Consider the following 18,662-nt stretch of genomic DNA (forward strand, 5'->3'; position numbering starts at 1 on the left):
CAGCGAGATCGCCAGCGAGATCGCCGATTTTGTGACGCCACAGCGATCTCAGTAGCGATATCGCTGTGTGTGACATGCATCAGCGCCTGGCCCCCCTGCCGGGTATCGCTGATTGTGCAGGATCGTCCAGGGCCGTTTTTTGATCGTTGGTCTCCCGCTGGCCAGCATGCATCGCTGCGTGTGGCAGCGGGAGAGCAACGATCAGCGATACCGCACGCTGGTTTCCAATGTAAACATGTAAACAGCGGGTATCTAGGAGCCGCGCGGTCCTGATCGCTGGAGGGGCTGCCTATGTGACAGCTCACCAGCGATCAGCCTAACGATGTCCCAGTGATCCCATCCATGTCAGATCGTTGGTGGGATCGCTGGGACATTATGTGTAACGGGGCCTTTAGTCTTGAGGCCAAAGATACAACCCAGAAGAAGCTCCTCAATATTTAGGTAGCTTCTTCTACTTATTCCACGTAAGGACTTGTCGATGAATCCATTTCCTGTAACTTTCTCATTAGGCACCTCAGCCTCACAGATACCACAATGAACCCTTCAGGACGCCTATGGTATAAGATTCCTTTGTTATATGATGGTCGCCCACAGCTGGGTGTCCCTTTTATTTACCATGGCTTTGAAGTAACAAGACCTAGGCAGTAGGTGGGGTGATGACAGTGGAGGAATACCTGCACTTTGGCTTTCTTTTGTGTGTTATACTCGCAGGATGTTATTTACAGAACTAGTATTCTGTAACCTCTAATAAGCCCTAGAGAAAAATCACTTACTGGGAGTGAAAATTTCTGACGCCTTGCAGGGGGTGACAGTAACAAGCCTTTCACACCGCAGCATTACTAATGGTAGGCTTCAAACTAGTGCATGGCACCTTGGATTTAATACTGATATCCAAAAACTTGTGTGCATTAATTTTCAATCCTGAGCTAACAGCAATAACAGCCACATGATTGTTTTTTTTTTTTATCTATGAAGAGGACCTCTCTTCCCATGTCACATGGGACACTTGTCACGATTCCTCCGCTCAGTGAGTGATTGCCATGCTATTCTATGGAAACTGTCTTGCTGAGTTGTCTGTGTTTTGTTTGACAGCTTGGCTGTCCAATCCTTTGATGGGCTTGCTGAGTCTTTGATTGACAGCTCAGCTGTCCAATCTATGACTGGGAGGTGTAGGACTTTCTTCAGGTGTTCGGTGTTCTGGTGAATGCCTTGCTACGTAACTGAGCTGTCTGCCTCTGATCCCTGCCAGATGTAGTTTGTGCTTCCTGGTGAGTGTTAGCTTGATTCTGTTGCTCTGAGTTCTGATCTTCCGCTGTCAGACCCCTTTGGACCGTGTTCTGATTATCCCTTTGTCTTGTCCTTTGTCTTTTGATCCGCTATCTCTTGTTAATGACCTTGGACTGTGACCTGACTTACGCCTTCATCTTTTCTCTTGTTTATCTACATACTCTCTTGCTATTAACCCTGGAACGCCAGACTTTTCTGCCTCACGGTCTGTCCGTGACCGTGAGTAGTGACTAGTGTCACAACACTTTAGTTTATTATTTGAGCTGAGCAGGCCTAGCGTGACATCATCACTGAGGTGGGACAAACACGTGGCGTTGTGCTGCTCCTGCTAATCAGAAGAAGTCCTTGGGAATCCAGCATCAGCAGACTCGGAGGGACCTAGTCCGGAAGCCACGGACTATCAATCTGGTCACTGGATCAGTGTTCTGCGAATCCTTTTGCTCAACTCTATTTATAAAGTTATGAAATTTGGACTTACTTTGGTCAACTGTTTCCTCTGCTTGTCATAACCAGGTCATATCCATTAACTGCAGTTGTAATTATTAAGATTAGCGGTGGCTGTAATTAGAAATATTAGGTCAGAAAGATAGAGCTACTCTGAAATCTCTTTGAGAGGGCCACCCAAAACTGTATTGAAAAGTGGTCTCCTAGGGAAGAAGAATAAAAAAGGCAAATGTATATATTACATATAAATTACATATATGCAATTTTACGTATTCGGTATATCTGGGCAGCACGGTGGGTTAAAATCTCACAAATGACAACATTTGCAAGGAGTCTGTATATTCTCCCCGTGTTTGCGTGGGTTTCCTCTGGGTTCTCCGGTTTCCTCCCACATTCCAAAGACATACTGATAGGGAAAATAAACTGTGAACCCCATCGGGGACAGTGATGATTACGTCTGTAATGCGCTGTGGAATATTATGGTGCAATATAAGTAAAACATAATACATACATATATATATACACTCACTGGCCACTTTATTAGGTACACCTGTCCAACTGTGTGTTAAGACTTAATTTCTAATCAGCCAATCACATGGCGGCAACTCAGTGCATTTAGGCATGTAGTCATGGTCAAGACAATCTCCTGCAGTTCAAACCGAGCATCAGTATGGGGAAGAAAGGTGATTTGAGTGCCTTTGAACGTGGCATGATTGTTGGTGCCAGAAGGGCTGGTCTGAGAATTTCAGAAACTGCTGATCTACTGGGATTTTCACGCACAACCATCTCTAGGGTTTACAGAGAATGGTCCGAAAAAGAAAAAAAATCCAGTGAGCGGCAGTTCTGTGGCCAGAAATGCCATGTTGATGCCAGAGGTCAGAGGAGAATGGGCAGACTGGTTCGAGCTGATAGAAAGGCAACAGTGACTCAAATTGCCACCCGTTACAACCAAGGTAGGCAGAAGAGCATCTCTGAACGCACAGTGCGTCGAACTTTGAGACAGATGGGCTACAGCAGCAGAAGACCACACTGGGTACCACTCCTCTCAGCTAAGAACAGGAAACTGAGGCTACAATTTGCACAAGCTCATCGAAATTGGACAGTAGAAGATTGGAAAAACGTTGCCTGGTCTGATGAGTCTCGATTTCTGCTGCGACATTCGGATGGTAGGGTCAGAATTTGGCGTAAACAACATGAAAGCATGGATCCATCCTGCCTTGTATCAACGGTTCAGGCTGGTGGTGGTGGTGTCATGGTGTGGGGAATTTTTTCTGGGCACTCTTTGGGCCCCTTGGTACCAATTGAGCATCGTTGCAACGCCACAGCCTACCTGAGTATTGTTGCTGACCATGTCCATCCCTTTATGACCACAATGTACCCAACATCTGATGGCTACTTTCAGCAGGATAATGCGCCATGTCATAAAGCTCGAATCATCTCAGATTGGTTTCTTGAACATGACAATGAGTTTACTGTACTCAAATGGCCTCCTCAGTCACCAGATCTCAATCCAATAGAGCATCTTTGGGATGTGGTGGAACGGGAGATTCGCATCAGGGATGTGCAGCCGACAAATCTGCGCCAACTGTGTGATGCCATCATGTCAATATGGTCAAAAATCTCTGAGGAATGCTTCCAGCACCTTGTTGAATCTCTGCCACGAAGAATTGAGGCAGTTCTGAAGGCAAAAGGGGGTCCAACCCCTTACTAGCATGGTGTACCTAATAAAGTGGCCAGTGAGTGTATACGGTATATATATATATATATATATACTGCTCAAAAAAATAAAGGGAACCCTATTCCATTTGCAACAGGCTGTTTGTGTGCTCTTTATTTTTTTGAGCAGTATATATAAATACTGCTCAATACAGACAATACAGTTGAAATCTGGTCTGCATAGTGATCTTTTTATAGAGTTGTGGTTTTTTTAGAGATTTTATTCCATTATTAATCTTCACAGAATGTTGGATCTAAGAACAGAATAGTGGGAATTGACTTTTCTTTGTACAAATGTATATCTGGAGCTCTCCTGGCCTTTGCAATACAGTTTTGTGTGTATTTCCCAGACCATATTCCACCTATGTAGCCTACTTTCTTAAGATTTTCTCCCAAGAACAAATTGCTGTAATTGACATTGGGCCACAGTATTTTTTTCTGCAATATATTATGTTTAGCAGCAATTGTTATATTATAAATGCATTCCTTAGGCTCAGAATGCATTGAGAAAGGTTGACGCTCCCCTACAATAATAGGTAATGCCGCCATGGCCATGCTATGTACAGGGGTTATCTGGGACTATTTAAAGGGGATCTGTCACCCCATATTAGCCCTATCAGATGCAGCCACCGCCATCAGGGGCTTATCTACAGCATTCTGTAATGCTGTAGATAAGCCCCCGATGTAACCTGAAAGATAGGAAAAAAGAGTTAGATTATACTCACCCCAGCTTCGGTCCGGTCGGTTGTGTGTCGCCGTCCCGTCCGGTGCATCCCATCTTCATACGATGACGTCCTCCTCCTTGCTTCTCCCTCGGCTCCTGCGCAGGCGTACTTTATCTGCCCTGTTGAGGGCAGAGCAGAGTACTGCAGTGCGCAGGCGACGGACCTCTCTGACCTTTCCCGGCGACTGCACACTGCAGTACTTTACTCTGACCTCAACAGGGCAGATATAGTACGCCTGTGCAGGAGCCAAGGGAGAAGTAAGGAGGAGGACATCATCGTATGAAGACTGGGGGCACTGGACGGGACTGCGACACCCACCGCACCGAACTCTGCCACCCGGTAAGTATAATCTAACGTGTTTTTCTTATCTTTCAGGTTTCATCGGGGGCTTATCTAAAGCATTACAGAATGCTGTAGAAAAGCCCCTGATGGCGGTGGCCGCAGCTTATAGGGCTAAAATGGGGTGACAGATTCCCTTTAATTTTTTTTCTTATCAGCCCTAAGGACTTACAGGCAAGTAGTTGCTATCAAAACCAAAACGAAACAAACCCTTTAAAATTTAACTTTTAATTACTAATATTGTTAAAAAATCATCTCACAGTTTATTTAGAAAATGAACATGAAGTAGCACTTCCCAGACCCTTGAGAGGGGAATATTATGTACCGTAAATATTATTAGCAAACAGGGAGTTTAACAAAGTGTGGTGTAGCAATCCTACACTGGCCCTAATGTGTCCCTATTGAACTGATGGCATACCTAGCAGTGGAGGTTGGTACCCTAAGATTCAATATGGCGCTCAACGACGGCAGTCCTTTAAAGTCCCTGCATGCCCCTATTCTAGGGCTATAACAATAAACCGACATGCACACAGTATACAACCAGTTGTCTGTAACACCACTAAGCTATGTCTATGGAATAAAAAACAAATCTGAATTGAGAAAAGTAAGTTAATGTGTATGCACAATGTAAGTGCATATTAACACATGACCATTAACCAGAGAAAACAAAAAGCAAAAAACACAAATATCCTGAACTAAAAGTAAAAAAATATACTGCAAATAATGCATAAAGGTAATAATAATAATAATAATAATAATAAAGGGTATTTAGTAAACATAATTTTGATCAAAATAATGCACAAGCCATCCCGCCACGTCACGGCAACCCTTGTGGGACAGTCCCTACTCTAGTATTTAAAACCTTATCACTTGCCAAGTGGCGTGAATGTGAATAAGGGTCGAGCGGCTGAACCACTTGTAACAGCTTAGGCCAGACTGGATGGCTTTCCCAGCTCAGAAAGAGGGCGGTCATTTTGATCAAAATTATGTTTACTAAATACCCTTTATTATTATTATTATTATTATTACCTTTATGCATTATTTGCAGTATATTTTTTTACTTTTAGTTCAGGATATTTGTGTTTTTTGCTTTTTGTTTTCTCTGGTTAATGGTCATGTGTTAATATGCACTTACATTGTGCATACACATTAACTTACTTTTCTCAGTTCAGATTTGTTTTTTATTCATTTCATTGTGCATTCAGTGCATATATGGGTGTGACCGCCCTCTTTCTGAGCTGGGAAAGCCATCCAGTCTGGCCTAAGCTGTTACTAGTGGTTCAGCCGCTCGACCCTTATTCACATTCACGCCACTTGGCAAGTGATAAGGTTTTAAATACTAGAGTAGGGACTGTCCCACAAGGGTTGCCGTGACGTGGCGGGATGGCTTGTGCATTATTTTGATCAAAATTATGTTTACTAAATACCCTTTATTATTATTATTATTATTATTACCTTTATGCATTATTTGCAGTATATTTTTTTACTTTTAGTTCAGGATATTTGTGTTTTTTGCTTTTTGTTTTCTATGTCTATGGAAGAAAATGTAACTAATTCAATTATGTAACTAAACGCCAGAGGTTCATATGGCAATAAATGGCGTCTCTGCTTATTTGCTGAGTACCTCAAGGGTTAAATCCCAGCTTCCTACAATAAAGTGCATATGTGCTAAAGATGGAATGCATTTAGTGCAGGTGTATATAGGCCACCTTCAGATACAATTTAGGTGCTCTATACAAACAGTAATGTGCCTTATCATTAATCATAGACAATTAGAAAGCCATTTTAATTTGAAAATGCCACAATGGATCACTTAGCTGGTTCTAGTAGTTTCCAGTATTGATGTCCCTTATCCCTACGTGTTTTGCCCCCTCCTGTTATCAGTTCTCATTAGGGGAACAAAAATAGGGGTGTGCCATACTAGGAAGAAGGAATGGGTAGAGGAGGACTGCAGGTGCCTCAATTTATTCCAAGGCTACCGTACTTACCGCTTCTGTTATTTGAAAGAGGGGAGGGGGAGGGGAAAAGGCTCATAGTGGTATGTCTACCTACATGAGCTTTTTACTCGTACTCCATCGGCGCTTGTGAGTTCGTCCGGTATTCGGGCCCGGCCGCGCTTCCAGTTAGAGGAGCGCAAAAGCGTGTCAGCCTGAATTCCAGTTTAGCTGGATCCACTTCCGAGAGTTGGAACGCAGACATGTCTCAGCTTTGTGACCTGTGCAGTGCATATTATTTTCCGCAGTCGTAATACCAGTTATTTTCTATCACTGCGCAATAGTCGCAATAATGTGCAGACTTCTATTTATTTCAGGTCAACATCCCCCATACCCATAGATCAAAGCTCATATCAAGTTTTTCATATAGTGGGGCCCAGAAGTGGGAGTATATGAACACCCCCCCATACTATTTAAAGCTTAGAGGTGCCTACAGTTCCACTAGTGCCTCATTGGCCCATGGCTCATATAAACCATTTTGATTAGTTACTTGGCTAAAAGGAGTTATCTTTCAGAAAAATATAATACAAGTAGGCTTAAATAAAGCTGGTGAAGCTAAACTGTTCGTTCAAACTGCAGGGGTTTATGCTTTCTAGCCAAAAACACATCGCCTGCTTCTCTTCCGGTTTGCTCTGCCGATGGGGTGTGACTGCCGATGTCATGCTGATTGGCAGCTGGCTTCCTGCTGTATAATTGTGAGTCACCATGATGTCAGCAGTCACACCCTATCAACAGAGCAGACTGGAAGAGGAAGAGCTCCTCTGTGACGTGAAGCAGCAGAATCTCCGGCAGGAGCTACCCGTGAGAGCTTTGAACTGGCACCTGGCAGAACAGGAAGGTTAGCGACTACCTGCCTGTAAGTTCTTAGCTGAATAGGAAAAAAAATAAAATCGCAAGGAAAATAAACTAGTCCCAGAAAGCCCCTTTAACCTTGACATCTACATAGTTTATGATGTTCCAAGTTTTAAAATATACAGTAATGTACATCCTATACTGATTTTAGGAGCAAGATATACAATGTATATGTTCTATAATATTTCCAGCTAATACCATATTAGTGAGCACAAAGTACTATTTAGAATAAATGTATAGCTAATAATTTACCAGTATGAGAAATCTTCATAACTTACCACCATTGTAAATAGATCCTGAAAGATACACATTGCTACATAACCTCAGCTAATGGATTTTCAATATCACAATAAAAGTAGAGATAAAGACCTACAAGTACTTGAATTCCTACTGAATTATCGTGTGAATATTTGCTTTGTGGGAATTCACTATGATCAATAGTTATTATTTAGTAATGTATCTATACATTACCCATAGATTATGGTACGCTTCTAGAAACTTTTCCATCTTAATCATCCTTTAGAGAGAACAGCGCTGAAGCAGAGTTCATAATAAGTAACGACCAAAGATTTATGCTCCAGCATTTCTGTTCATCCCCAAGGACAGAAAATGGCAAATCTATTCTGTGCTTTTAGCACAGCTCACACATACTAGGAAAACCCAATGGATGCAGAACTACGGAACTGTACTAATAAGACATTTCCTCTGGGAGGACTGCACTGGAAGACAAGCTATTAACATTAATGGCTGCTGTTAATCCAAAGCTGTCTACTGGGAATGGCTCGGTCACCAGAGACTAAAATATCAACCATTTGTGGACACTATTGGACAAAAACAGAACAATCGCCAGAGCGGAAATGTCTTGTTCTGTGACTACACATACACTGTGGACTTTAGTGTTCAAGCTCAAAAATACACATGGAACCAAGGCAAAAAATTCCGCCAGGGAGGGTGAAGTGTAACTGTCATGCCCGCCATGTCCGTTATGCCTGTCATATCCGTTATGCCTGTCATGCCCGCCATGTCTGTTATGCCGCATGACTCCTGAAGCGGTGTGCACGTGCACTGAATTCTCATGCCCGTTATGTCTCGTGCTGGAAGATACCTGGAGCAGTGTGCACGCGCGCCTTACCTCATGGCTGCACGCCGTTGCTAGGTAACCATCCGTCTCTGCTCTGACTCTGCAATCCTCTATGCATTCCTGGAGCCCCTGAGCATGTGACCTTTCCTATGTTCCAGCACTGTCTGATTTTGCAATCTTCTATGTATTCCTGGAGCCCCTGATCATGTGACCTTCTCTATGGTTCAGCCCAGTCTGATCTAGCAACGCTCTCTATGATCCTGGAGGATCTGAACCGGAAGTTCTTTCCTGATCCTGACCCGGAACTGCAGGTGCTATGGTGATATATCAGACCGCCCCTTCCTATGGTCGGGGCCTGAGTATCGTGTTGCTTCCCTGCATGGCTGCTTGGTCTGCTCGGTCGCTCCCTGTATTCTTGCCCCTGCACTCTTGCCTGTCGTGTGTCTCTGTACACGCTTTGTGCTTGTACTCTGTCTCTTGTCTCTTGCCATGTCTTGTGTTGTCTCTCGTGCCATGCTTGTCCTTGCTATGCTTTGCCTTGTAGAATTCCTTTGTTCTCTGCCTTTCCTGTTTCGCCATGTCTGGCCTTTGCTATTCTGAGCCTTGTAGTACTTCCACGTTCGCTGTCTCTGCCTGGTTTTCTGTACTCTGTCTTATGGTGCTCTCTTGCACATTCCATGTCTAATCTCAAGGTTCTGCCTTGACTCGGCTCTGGGCTCTGGCCTACACTCCGCTGCTAGACTCTGTCCTATCGTGCTCTCTTGCACATTTCCACACTAGTCTCAAGGTTCTCCCTTGACCCGGCTCTGGGCTTCGGCCTACGCTCCGCTGCTAGCTCTGTTCTCTCTCTGACCCTGCTCTGTGCTTTTGCCTACGTTCCGCTCCTTGTTCCGTACCTAGTCTAGCTTTGCCTTGTTTCTTGCTTTGCCTTGCCTTGTTTCTTTGTGTGCCCTTTGCATGCGCCTGGCCTTCCTAGCCTCCTGCTTGTGCTTCAGCCGTGCCCGCCCTTGCCGTGCCTACCTGCTTGTGCCTCAGCCGTGCTCATCGGTCAGTGACAGCTGTGTCACCTGCTATGCCCCAGTCGGGTTTGCTGGAGCCTTACCCGCCTGTTTGTGCTGCAGCCCGTCCAGCTAGCCAGTGCCCCAGCCGTGCTCTCTGTGCTTCCTTGCACTCACGCTGTCTCTGCACTGTGCTCTCCGTGCTTCTCTTAGCACGCGCAGGCCCTCGCCTGCCCTGTGGCATACCTCCCCGTGCTTCTGTAAAAGTACGCGCAGGTCTAGCCATGTACCCTGTTGTGCCCTCTAGCACGTACAGGTCCTAGTCTGTACCCTGACCCTGGCGTGCCTCTCTGCATGCGCAGGACTCTGCCTTGAACCCTGACCCTGGCGTGCCCTCTGCACGTGCAGGACTCTGCCTCTGACCCTGGTGTGCCCTCTGCACGCGCAGGACTCTGCCTTGAACCTGACCCTGGTATGTCCCTCTGCACGCTCAGGACTCTGCCTTGAACCTGACCCTGGCGTGCCCCTTGGTACGCGCAGGACTCTGCCTTGTACCTTGTGCCTTGGCGTGTCTCTACACATGTACCCTGTCTTGTATGTTGAACTTTGAACCCTGGTGTGTCCCTACACATGCACCTTGCCTTGCACCTTGCTTTGAACCCTTGTGTGCCCCTAGCACGCACCCTGCCTGGAATCTTGCCTTGGACCTCGGCGTGTTCCCTAAGACGCACCATGTCTGGAGATCTGTCGTGCCTCCTTGCCTGAACCCTGGTTTGCCTGCCGGATGCCCGGAACCTGCCGATCGCTGCCAGAGATCGTAAGCCTGATGACTGCGGCCTGATGTCCGGAGCTGATGTCCGCAGCCGGATGTCCTGTTCTTGTCGATCGTTGCCAGTTGTCCGGAGTCCGATGCCATTGAGCCCTTGCCTGTACCCAGGCGTGCCACCTGGCTCGTACCATGCTATGGACCTTGGCGTGCCCTCGCACGCACCTTGCTGTGTTTTGCTTATCACGTTTTTGCACTGAATGTTATCCTGAATTTGCCTTAATGAAGATACCTTAAACTTATGTCTTGTCTTGTCCTGTTTCCTGCACTCGTACCTAGTGTCTACCTGAGCCGTCCGTCTGGTCCCAGCTGTCATGGTGGCTCACCCCTTGGTCTTGCCCCTGATACTCCCTGTACAGGGGGTGGTTCCTCACAAGGTCAGCTCGCCCTAGGTGGGTGGGTGCCATGACCCAGAGGGTCCACTCTAAAGAAAACGACTCAGCATAAGCTGACTCCGTCACAGTAACGCCAGGTACAATGTAGGGTTTCAGTTGTTGCTCGGAGCTTCTCTCAGAAAGCATAGCCAAAATGTTCCCATGTACTCATCAAGTGACCAACCATATGAGTTTTACTTCCAGCATGTAGGTCTGCATATGTGCAATACAACTTGCACTTATTTGTTAAACTTACAATATAAGGGTAAGTTCACAAATATCAGATTTGCTGCAGAAACTAGAGGGAATCCCATTCATGAACATCACCCCCACCTTTTCTGCTGCTCTTAACAGTGTTTTGATGCTTCTTACAGAGGTCATATCGGGTGTACCTATAGTGGGTATATCAACTTGCACATGGAAGCTTTGGTCCACATGAAAAAAACTGATACTATTAAAGAGAATTTCAGCAGGATTTCACTCCCCAAATTACTTATATGTGCATATAGGTTTTCAAAGACAAGTATAGCTATATTTTTACATGGCCAGTCCTTTCCTCTGTTACTGAGAAATCAGCTTTCTAATTTATATGCAAATGAGGTTGAAGTGCTATGCGAGGTCCTGAAGCCTCTGTCACCCCAGCTCTATCCCCCCACCTCCAGTTCTCTTGCTTGACTGACAGCCTCTATGCTATATGACTTCAGGGAAAGAAGCCGTCAATCAAGCTTGGGATCCTCCGAGATCTGCATAAAAAGAAGTCTCTCCCACACCTGCGTACACCAATCTTCTTGCACCACTCTACATCTCGCTTTTCCTCTTGGGCATACCGTACAGTTTTTATCAGCATTAGTGATAAACACGACATTAGTGTGATTTTTAATTACTCCTAAATGCCTTTCAATAGACCTGAAAATCACAAAACTTCATCAGCATTTTTTCTATTGTTATGTGTTGGGGCCTACAGCTTCATCGATTAAGGCTGGTTTCACATTTGCGTCTGTGTCCGCAGCGTTTGATCCACATAGGTCCACATGCATCATGCATACATATATTTAACATGGTGTATGCAGGGACATGCGTTTGCAAACACATGCGTCTTTTCACGGTGCGTGGCGAACGCATCATGTTTTTGAGGCATCAAAAATCAGTCAGATATGCGTAGGCATACGGATGAGTGCGTAAAAAAAACGCATTACTGTCTATGGTAACACATTGTTACGCAAGGACATGCGCATGCGTGCGTTTGATACGCATGCGTTCTTCAAAATGTAAATAGAAATCCCATGAGACACGCCCATTTTTGTCTGTTGTCATATCGAACGCAAGAGCATAAACAATGAAAACGCATGCAAAACCGTATACAAACACATGCACACGCAACGTTTTTCCCATCATGCGTAAGATGATGCGCATAAAAAAGCTGCATAAACACATGTTTTGCATGCGTTTCTGCATGCGTTTGCGCATGCGAATGATACGCTGCTGACTCAAATGTTTATGTGAACCTAGCCTAAGACTTGTAAATGTCTTAATGATATTTTTGGAAGTTTTTTAAAACTAGATGAACTCTAGATTAATGTACAATTCCATTTTTGTCAAGGGTGTGTAATAAACTGCAGGTACTGAGGATGTCGCCACGGATCCGAGACAGACCAAGAGTTAAAGGTTTATTTACAGGGATTTTTCTCTCCACACAGGGAGGAGCAGTAGGGGGTTAAATGGGACAATGTAAAACAGTAAAGCAGCACACTGGAACTGAAGAAAGCTATAAAACAGTTATGCAGAGTTGAAACGGTTAAACTCAGAAAATTATAACTTCTCGGTCCGGGGAAAGCTTGATTGAAGAGTCTACTTCTCCCACGTTGGCACCGACAACAGCGGTGCTTGCAGTCTCTAAAGTCTCTACTCTGAAAATGAACTTGGGACCTTCAGGGGTTGAAGCAAGGAGCAGGGAGACAATGCGAACCAGAGTCTTCCCTGCTCTGAGTCTCTGTGGATACCACATCTGTCTCTGTGCTGGAACGATGCTACGCACACTGTGAAGTCTCTTTACCACACTCAGGGGCTCCGACTTGTCACTGTGGTCCCCGGGACTGCGTGCTCATGTCACTGTCACTGCACTGTCAGAGGGGAAGTCTCCTCTAGTCACGGAGGCTACCGAGTCCATGTACTCACATACGGTGCTCTCAACGCCTAGTCCTTCAGTCTCAGTCCTTTGACGGGGAGTTCTCTCTCTCTCTCTCTCTCGGAGCGTGGTACTGCAGCCTGCTCTCTGTCCCGTGCACTCTGCTCTCTGTCTTGCGTGCTCTGCTTTCGCACCCTCACCCTGCACCCCCACGGTCACATGGTTCAGTCAGTCCGGCCCAGAAAGTCTTTCCCCGGCAACCCTGCTGTCTGGCTAGGTGGTTCTGGACACGGAGCAGGAGAGGTAACCCCTTTTGGGCTCGTCTTCCTCTTCTCCCCCTTACGGTGCACATACAATATGGGTAAGTGGTGCAGCTGCATGGGAGCTCAGTGTTCTGTTTCCACATAAGGCAAATGGAGGTGTAGCTGACTGATAAGGTACTGTGAGATTTTTCCTACCTCCATATCCAAGATGAAGAGCAGATAGGACCAGCGCAGACTCAACATCCGTAGACTCAAATGTAGAACAACAGATAAACCAAGTGTTGAGTTGTACCCTATTTAAACCCGGTGTCACAGATCCACCCCTCAGAGTGTCTGTGTTGCATGTCTGCCACTCACTATATGGAAGCAGGACAAAGGAACATGAGTTCTTTGGAATCTGGAAAGATTTTACTCAGGGCGACCATTAACCAGAATCTTTCACAGTGGATGTGAGGTATCAGTCTCCAGGCATGAAGCTATTACACTATTCCAGACAGGTTGATTATAAAGTTTTAATCAAGCTTCTTTCCATCATACAGAATCACTTCTCTTTATACAATGCTGCCAGCAAATATTTATGAAAGTCTCTTCACAAACAACTTCTCTTCACACACAGTGTTTTTACACAAAGTAGCACTATACTTTCATCATGCAGTGAGGTGGAGAGGGGATGAGTCTGGTGTCAGCTCTCTCACACTCTTATCTTGAGGCAACAATGATTGTTCCTGGCTGTCCTGACTACCACTATGCTTCCAACAGTCACTTCCCTGAAAGAACTGGCCTTGGCAGCTTATCTTAGTTCAGTCTGACATGAGACTTTCTGACACTGCTTCCTCCTGCAGATCCCCTGACACAACAACAACTTTCCCAGAATCCCCTGGGACTATGCTATCCACTCAATGTCTCCTGTAACCACTTTAACCTCTGGAGTTGCTGGATGATTCTAAATCGTGAGTGCAGCTTCTACTTTTCACAACTGGCTCCATTGCACATTCCAGAAAGACCATGGACTCATTGGTCCACGGATTTCATTTGCCTCTGTCTGGTGAGAAAACTGCTATCTGGGTGGTAGTTGACCGATTCAGTAAACAAGCTCATTTTGTTCCTTTTCAGGATTACTTAATGCAGAGACACTCTCCAGGTTGTTTTTTTCTCATAATGTAAGGTTACATGGGATTCCTCTTAACATTGTGTCTGATAGGTGAATACAATTTGTTTGAGCTTTTTGCAGTAGACTAGGGATTGACTTGTCATTTTTATCTGCTTACCACCCTGATACCAATGGTCAGACTAAAAGGACAAATCAATCTTTGGAACAAATTTTAAGGTGCTTTGTGGCAGCTCGCAGGAGAACTGGTCTTCGTTTTTACCTCTCGTTGAGTTTGTTTCTAACAGTCAAGTAAATCTGTCTACTGGAACCTCACCGTTTCTCTGTAATTATGGTTTTCATCCCCATTTTGGTGAATTTTCTAGGATTAGATCTAAATGTCCTGGGGTGGAGGTAGCTGTACATAGAATTGGGGATGTCTGGAGGGAGGTTCAAAAGAATATTGGGACTGCTCAGATTTGCCAAAAACGGAAAGCTGATAGAAGACCTTCGGTGGGTCCTATTTTAAGATTGGAGATAAGGTTTGGTTGTCATCTAGGAACATTAAACTTAAAGTGCCGTCGAAGTTGAGTTCAAAGTTTATTGGTCCATATGAGATCCTAGAAGTCAATCCTGCGGCATTTAAATTAAAGCTTCCTAAAACCCTTTGCATCACTAATATGTTCCATAAATCCCTGTTAAAGGAGTTTGTCCCTTCAGCATTGTTTTCGTCATCCCCGCCTCTTCCGGCTTCAGTCAACGGTTGATTTGAGTATAAGGTTCAGGGGGTTGTGGATTCTCATAAGGTCCGAAATTCCTTCCAATACCTCATCCACTGGAGGGAATATGGACCAGAGGAGAGATCCTGGGTCCTAGCTTGAGATGTGAAGGCTGATCGATTAGTCAGACTCTTCCATCTAAAATTTACTGGGAAGCCTGGGGGTCCGGTGGCCTCTCTTGAAGAGGGGGTACTGTCACGGTACCACCCCTTAGTATGTCTGGAATGCAGTTACTGACAGCTCAGCTGTCCAATCTGGTACAGGTGCGTGCTGTAATTTGACAGCCCAGTCATCCAGTTTGGTGCAAGAGTGTGCTGAGCTGTCAGTTTGTTGATTGACAGCTCGGCTGTCCAATGTGAGACTGGGAGAGGCACTGGCAGTCTTCCGGTGTTCATCTTTCCAGGTGATTGCCAGGCTGCTTAACTGAGCTGTTTCTGCCAAATGTACATTTAGCTACTGTGTAGTTTGTTGCTCTGTGCCTTGCCTTAGATTTATAGATCTTTTTTTGCCTGACTTTGTTCTGACCATCCGACTGCTTAACCCTTTCTGCTCTGATTCGCTATCCTCCTGGTATTCATACTCGCAACGTTACCGGAGTACGCCTTTGTCTCTTCCTTGACTATCCTGACTCAAGACTTGAACCTCGAGAAGTGACTCAGCGTCACACCCAGATACAGAAGTAATACCTGTTGGGTCAATACTGTAACATTCTCTAAAGCCTCTGGCATCGGTTGTTGCTGGTCCAAAATTGATCACTTCACAAGCCCAGCACAAGTGGTTCCTGTCTCACAGCAACTTGTTCTATAAAATGGCTGCCTAGAGCAAGTGACCCATGTGAAGCCACACCCAGTTAGAACCAACTTAATTGGACTGAACAAGAGAGAGCGGTAAACAAGCAAGCTAGATAATACATTCAGCCGGTAACAAACAAATGCAGAACTTATTTTGTAAGATATGCAAACCGAACAGCTGGTTAGCAATTATATCTATGTGAACAGCATACCCATTGTTAGAACAGCACCGGCACCCCTGCATGTGTCCTCTTTTTCCTCTCAGCAGGGCAGGGACGCTGGTGTGTTCTCTCACGTTGCCACACAGCTCCGGTTCCCGCTGTTTCTGTCTTCTCCCTGGGCCTGTGCACTGGGAGAATGCTTAGGACTTACTTCCTGCACGCTTCTGAAAAAGTTCCCAGCCAATGTCTGGGAGATATTAGATATGCAAGACATTTTCCCCAAATCGCGAGTTCTTTAGTGATGTTAGTACCAGTGAATTTTTTGCTACCGAGTTGTAAGGTCTCTGTATCCGTACGCTCTGAATCTGATCCTGTCTCATTTACCTGACCCAGTCCACTTCTGTTCCTGTCTGTTCTGCTGAACCTATACATGAACCCGCTGTGCCTACTCCTGATCCGTCTGAACCTACACCTGTTATCCCATATCTGTTGTCATCCCATATTTCTGTACCTATCCTGCTTGTGCCTGATACTGCATCTGTCTATACCTCCTGCTAACCAGTTCCTGGCCGGTCCTACCTCCCTGTCCCCTTTGTGGTTAGCTGCCACGGCTAAGGGGTCTGTCCAGGAGTAGCAACCTGGTGTCCACCTGGGTTCAAGTTCAACCACACCATCAGTGGCTCTAGTAAAGAACCAGGTGTTTGCTTAGTTACGCCCCTCCAGGCTCTCCCCGGACTGTGTCTTAGTGGTTCTACAACCATGTCCCTAACACCCAGTGCGTAGGTGGGGCTGCTGTCATCTTAAAACGGGTAGGAAGCGTCAGGCCCGTAGGCAGTTTGCGGTCGTTGATTACCATTTATCCGGCCCCTTGTCAGATTCCTGGGGACCACAGTGCTTGGGCCGACACCTGTATTTTGCTAGCCGCTGGCCCATTAATTTCTTCTTGCTCTGTGAGCTCGCACACGCACTGTTCACTATTGAATGTTGAGACGTATGCAATAAAAGATTATGTTATGACACCAGTGCCGATTTCAGGACGTACTTTGTGGGCGGAGTTAGTGCACAATTTGTGAGGCCCCCGAAGAATGGTATAAATATCCAAATGGCCCTTGACAGAAAAAAGATTCCCCACCTCTGCCTTAAATGTAGCTTACTGCTGTCTAACAGATATCATGGGATAGAGCTAATGTATATCATTTCATAAGGTGATCCTATCTACTACTGGTTACTATTACTGTCTCAGTCCGTGTCTTCAGACCCTTCCTTGGCCAGGGTTAGTAAGCAACTGTTGTTAATAAGGCAAAGTTCATACGACTGTATTTTTGGTCTGAGTACTGTCTGTAGAAAAAATGGACAACACTCAAATTTATTCAGTTGGACTGTTCCGATGACCTTTTTTTTTTTTTACATGGACTACATGTCCACATTAAAATTGCAGCATGCACTAGTCCCTTCCTTGTTTTTGATGACACTCGCCTATTCAATTCTATGGATGTGACAAAAAAGTCTGATCACTTACGGATCAGCCATATATCATCCAACTTTTACAGATAGAATGCCAATATTAACGTAGGAAATGGAGGGTTTTTTAAGTCTTGTAAATTTTATTCACTGCGAATGTATAAAAATTAATACCATTCAGATGACAAGGCTGATGAAAAATCTAAATTCAAACAAAAGTCTAAACATTTTTCCAATTTTCATCCAAAAAACAGACACTGTTTCCTTTGTATCGTCACCCATAATTCATATGTTTTATTAATCAGCAGCAAATAAAATTAACAAAATAAAAAACAGTGTCCTAATATTGGCAGAATGTCAGTAAAAATTGGAAATAGCATAGACTTGAATCTGAAATACAGAAGCGATTAGAGCATGCTGCAATTTTTTTAATTTGGATGTTATAAAAAAAAAAATCATCTGAATAGCCCAATTAAATGCATTTGGTCCTTTTTTTCCACGGAGAGCACTCGGACATAAAATACAGTCCTGTGAATGTAGACTAAGTGATGTTTGCAAAACGAAAACAAAAAGTGTGAATGGTACAAACTGTAGAAACGAGTGAAATTTTCACTGAAAATAAACAGTGGAACATTGTTGTCGCCTCTGTCCGGCGTGGACAACACCTTCCTGATGACAGCTGTCACCTTATACACAGGGGGCATGCCAGCATTTTGTATACTTTACTCCGCAAACACATTGCAATTACACACCTGTGCGTGACAGATTTTCTCATATTCTTGGATGTTGCTGAGAATTTGATAAATTGAAATATTCACATAAACTGTGTTCATGCACAATATTTCCTGTATTTACAGCCATAATTATGTAATTTATTTTCTCAAGTTTTATGAACGCTACATTATTTATAACTTTAAGCATTAGTGATAGTGGAGGGAATACATTGTATATTGTTAAAGGGGTTGTCCAGAACTTTTCTATTGATGGCCTATCTGTAAGACCAAATAAGTGGAGATTTGACACTCAGTGCCAGTTGCGTAACTAGAGTCTGATTTGCCCCGATGCAAGATTTGGACCGCACTTTCCTTATCCTGGGCGCCATCCTGGTAATATGTCCCTTATCCTGGGCCCCATCCTGGTAATTTGTCCCTTATCCTGGGCCCCATCCTGGTAATTTGTCCTTTATCCTGGGCCCCATCCTGGTAATTTGTCCCTTATCCTGAGCCCCATCCTGGTAATATTTTCCTTATCCTGGGCCCCATCCTGGTAATATGTCCCTTATCCTGAGCCCCATCTTGGTAATATGTCTCTTATCTTGAGCCTCATCCTGGTAATATGTCCCTTATCTTGGGCCCCATC

General features: G+C 44.8%; 1 protein-coding gene across 1 annotated transcript in view; it reads left to right on the forward strand.

Annotated features, from left to right (window-relative positions):
- The first annotated feature begins 1,203 nt into the window (after positions 1-1,203).
- The window catches only part of LOC141078023 (uncharacterized), a 35,102-nt gene continuing 17,643 nt past the window's right edge, over positions 1,204-18,662 (forward strand). Inside the window, exon 1 of the mRNA XM_073564822.1 lies at positions 1,204-1,268. The gene's annotated coding sequence lies outside the window, so the exon portion shown is untranslated. The remainder of the gene's footprint in view (positions 1,269-18,662) is intronic.

Source organism: Dendrobates tinctorius, unplaced genomic scaffold, assembly GCF_039654945.1.
Source record: "Dendrobates tinctorius isolate UK_male_01 unplaced genomic scaffold, ASM3965494v1 ptg000016l, whole genome shotgun sequence".
Lineage (NCBI taxonomy): Eukaryota > Metazoa > Chordata > Amphibia > Anura > Dendrobatidae > Dendrobates > Dendrobates tinctorius.